Source organism: Triticum dicoccoides, chromosome 3B (assembly GCF_002162155.2).
Source record: "Triticum dicoccoides isolate Atlit2015 ecotype Zavitan chromosome 3B, WEW_v2.0, whole genome shotgun sequence".
Taxonomy (NCBI): domain Eukaryota; kingdom Viridiplantae; phylum Streptophyta; class Magnoliopsida; order Poales; family Poaceae; genus Triticum; species Triticum dicoccoides.
In genome coordinates this window covers 825,861,532-825,866,358 of record NC_041385.1, presented here as the reverse complement: position 1 = coordinate 825,866,358, position 4,827 = coordinate 825,861,532, and the positions used below count along the sequence as shown (strand labels likewise).

Genomic DNA, 4,827 nt, shown 5'->3' with positions numbered 1-4,827 from the left:
ATTTCAACGGGAAACAAAAAATTTAATTACCTGCTAGCCAAATAAGTATGACTCAATACCCCAATATATGCATGTCTCCTACTTTAACACGGTGGCTCATCATGTTGCCACTTATCTATCTTCCCTACCTCGCCGATGATGTCCGCGATGTCCACGTGATTGCAATGTATGCGACGCGGTAAATCCCAACGCATTGAGCTTGCCAGAGCACAACACACTTGTCATTGTGTCGTGCAAGGGAATGTATAAAACTTTGAAAACATATCTCATCAATCACAAACTACTCCCAACACATGGACATCTAAAGACTTTCCAACAACTAATCAAATCCTAGACATAAAAGACTTTTGAATCGGCTAACAGTTTTTCGAATCGACAATTTTTTTTTTTGAAATTTGAGATATTTTTTAAAATATGGGTTTTTTAAATCACAAACATTTGTTTTGTTTAGACGGACATTTTTTGAAATGCATGAACAATTTTTGAATTCATGCACATTTTTTGACTTGGCAAAAAATGGGGAACAAATTATGAAATTCTGATATTTTTTTGACTTTTTGTGAACATTTGCTAAAATTTCATGGACATTTTTTCAGATTCATGAATATGTTTTGAATTCACGATCATTTTTTCAAAATCATGCACATGATTTTATTTCCTGACAAATTTTCCCAAATTATGGATTGTTTTTAGTAGTTTTCGAATAGTATTGTAAAATCACCAAACATTTTTTGAATCCGTGAAAATTTTATGATTTCCCGAGAAGTTTTTTGAGTTTGCAAAAAATATATGATTTCTTGTATTTTTTTCAAAACTCGCAACTTTTTGAAATTGGGAAATCCCGAATTAATTTAAAGAAGGAAATAACAAGAAAAATGAGAAAAGAAAAGACACAAAAACCTAATAAAAAACAGAGTCTTCACCTCTGCACATGGGCCGACCCATAAACGCGTACGTGGGGGGAGGCGGTGCGTGGATGAAAAAAGGGGAGGACGCGGGGATAGAACCTTAGTCCCCAGGGTGGGGAAAAGCGGGAGGACCCGAGGATCAAACCTTGGTCTCCAGGGTGGAAGAGTCCACTGTGGCATTTGTGCGTTGGTGATATATATATGGTATGGTCTCCATAAAAGAACCAAGCATTATGGTGAATTTGGAAGGAAAAATTGAATTGCTTTCTTCACCTATGGGTGGCATAGTGGTTAATTTATAGCAACTTCAGGGGTATTTTTTGGACGGACATGCAGAAGCACTAATCTCTTTATTAGTAGGTATAGAATAGTTCTGGTTGGTAGCAGTGGGTGCCTATTGCGATCTTCAAGGGTGTTTACATGTGTTCCTCCCTTAATTACTGCCTATTCAGTGCAAGATCCAGCATACGGCAACCGGCAAGGAGGAAGGCAGTCAGAAAGGCTTTCCATGTGATCTTATTTTCAGAGGTGGTTTGATGTCAAGTTTCTCCCCTTGTGTACTAACTACAATTTTCATTAATAAATATAAGGTGCCCTTTGGGTATATTCTCTAAAACAAGTGTAGACAAACATACTCTCTACTGGAAACATCTATCGAGATATATGTCGGATGCTTCGTTATAGATCAAATGCTTTGTCATGATGTTTAATGACACTAAAATGCAGCAGAACGTATAAATATCTTTATCTTCATCTTTACTATTTATTAAACGGAGATGGTTAGTCTGATGTTTCATGTGTTCATCCATACATCTCACGTATATTTTCCACATATAGACACTCTAAAATATGACAAACTAACTTGAATTCAACATAACTAATCTGCAATAATTAAACTCAACCACACATATAAATCTCTAAAAGTGTAGACTAAACCATAGAGGCATGCAATTTTATATTTATTTTTAGTTTTATCCATGTCTTGAAAGACATAATCTAAAATATTTTTCCTAAGTGTGAGTGTAATTAAAATGGGTTTGCAAGACCTTAATGACGTGACTGGATATAGTATAAGCTTAATAAATAGATTTTACAACGAAAGACTAAACTGGGGTACCAAGGGCTAAGGCTGGACATCAATCCACAAGGAACTGGTTGGGAAACTATCCTAGCAAACGAATACTCCAGCTTCATGCTAGGGGACGCACTACCAGAAACTGAAATTTTTCTGTGCGTTATAACTTTTCCTGTCGGGCCCGCACTAGCGCACAGGAAAATGGGCCATATTCCTGTGCGCCAGGCAAAAACTGACAGAAAAAACAATATTGCTGTCGGTCCTGGCCCGGCCCACAGGACTAACCAATATCCCTGGCGTGCGTAACCCACAGCGAAAATGAAGCCCAGGTTTGCCGCCATGAATTCAGCCACGCGCGCGAAAACAAAGCCCGTCCCGCCGCTGAACTAATTTTTGGGCTGCCGCTCACCGGTTGGAAAACTTGGAATAAAGCCCCAGCGAAAAAATCCCAGTCATTCCCCACCCGAGCCAGACAGCGGCACCCCCAAATCCCAGATCTGGCCGCCGCCAGCCATCGGCGTCCCAGATCCCTCGTCGTCTCTACGCAGATGCGCCCCAAATCCGTCGCCAACCTGCTGCGCCCCAGATCCCTCGTCGCCGGATGCGCGTCCGCCAACCTCTCTCCCGCCCCATTCACCATACTCGCTGGGTTGCCGAACAAGGAACAGCCGCCGCCGGGATATGGCCGTCAACTTCGCCTCTACCTCCGGAGGGTCGCCGTAAAAGTACCTGCTAATGTCGTAAATCGATCGCCATCGCATCCTTCTATGAGTGCCGCCCCTTTCCATCCAGGTACCACCCTTCCAGATCCATTTTTTTCTTCTTATTTTCCCTTCTTTAGGATTTGTTTCCATTTCCTGATTAATTTCATATGTGAGTACCCCCGACTCTAATCACCAGAAAATAACGAGAATGGTCTCCTTCCTCATTTGCTGGGTACTGGTAGAAGAAAATGGCTCTATACAGACATTGGTCTTGAATAGGCCAAGGTAGTTGATGTCTCTCCTCTGCAACCGTATGTCTGCAAGAGATTCTACTAGTAGTACTAGCTAGAACCACAACTGCTTTTAGAAAGTCTGATATATTTTGATTTTCATCTTCCAGGTTACAGGACTCCTAAAAAATCACTTCTTCAGAGGAGGGAAACAAAGTTGGACTGTTAATTGTAAAGGTAATGGACAATACTGCATGCTTGATATCATTTAATATATCACTGGTTTCTCAAATATAGCTCTGCATATCTTCTTTTTCTGGTTTTGTAATTGTGGGTCACCCCTTCCAATATTTGTATTTTGTGTATCAACATGTAACTGGAAGTTGTAACTAGAGTAAGAAGTAACAGCGAACATTGGTTTCTCAGTTAATTTTCTCAAGATCGAGCAGTAAATAAGAATCATGAAAAAGACATTAGCAGGTTCTATACATAAACTATTTTTTTGTCTTGTGTTGGTACACACGGTGCATAAGGTTTTCTACTTGTGCTTTCACCCTTCCAAAATTTATCATGAATAATTGTATGGCATGTTTTCTCCTATATATTACAATAAAATTCGATGTCTAGTATGCTCAAGATCATCTGGTCTGTTTTGAGCCAATAGCTGCTACATTTGTTCAGTCATAAACTCCTAATGTTACTTTCCATTCTATTTCCTTATGATTTTTTTATTGTCTCACTATCGAGTATGTAACAGTTTTGCTCTCTAATTTGTTTGTCCATACCCTTTGATTTAATCTCTTTCATTATTTTTTGATTTAATAAGAATTGAACAAACATCACAGTTATCACTCAATGTAAGAAATTGAATAATATTCTTCCAAATGAAGTGGTACTATTCCCTTCCATATTTTGTTGTTGTATGCACATCAACCTATAAATTAAATATTGGTCAACACCTATTTGAGGTCTGATTTTTTTAGTTTGCAATCCATCTTCAGTAGGAGCAAAATTCAAGATTCGAGATCTACGAGAGATGCAAGAGCTTTTGTTCTAATCAAGGTATTTTTACTTTTGCTTTCAGCCTGGACTCCAAACTTGTATCATTAATAATTATCAAATCAAGTTGCCTTGTGTATATTAAAACATACCGTGCTGTGTTCAGTGTGCCCAACATCCTCAGATCAACATTATTGAGCCAGTAGCTGCTATATTGGTTTAATCTGCAAACTACCCCTTTCTATTTCTTTGGGGCCCTTTATTGTCTCACCATGCAGTACTGTAAAAATGTATTATTGTCTCACCAATGATCCTTTTGGTTTCATTCTCTTTCATTATGTTATGATTTAGGGACCAATGATCCGTTGCATGGAAATTACACGGAATAGGATCAGCACAACAAGGAGGCTGCAGCAGGACGTTAAGGTTATCAATAAAGGCAAGAAATTCTACTTATTCTTCTGAATAAAGAGGTACTGTTCCCTGCTGTTACATTATTGAGTAATTGCATAATCCTTTGGTTTTTACTGTTATGGAGATGATGATGACTCTGCCCATTTTTCTCAAACATCTGAAATGGTTAGACTTAACTCCTTGTTATTTTCTTACTATACAATTTTGTGGTGATGCATCATTGAGCACTTGCACTTAAGAGTATTGACATTGGTACTGTGATTTGAGCCTGACTTGCAAGAAGCCTCTAATATCTCATCAATCCAGACTGTTAGGTGATAAATATTTCTACCTAATCCAGAAGCATGTGGTTAGGTTGTCATTTGCATGGATTTTTTCAGTTGCATGGTTTGTATAAATCTGAGATATGATTCTATCACAAATTACTCCATTATTTTTTCCATATAGCTGTAAAATTGGGTAACTTTGCTGTGACAAAAACAAGTTGTGTATATATG

The 4,827-nt window shown here is 38.4% G+C and overlaps 1 long non-coding RNA gene across 1 annotated transcript; it reads left to right on the top strand.

Annotated features, from left to right (window-relative positions):
- The first annotated feature begins 2,543 nt into the window (after positions 1-2,543).
- LOC119282507 lies at positions 2,544-4,376 on the top strand. Its single transcript, XR_005138757.1, has 4 exons — positions 2,544-2,972; positions 3,088-3,154; positions 3,919-3,979; positions 4,268-4,376. It is a non-coding gene; the product is annotated as an uncharacterized LOC119282507 (long non-coding RNA).
- Positions 4,377-4,827: the final 451 nt, after the last annotated feature.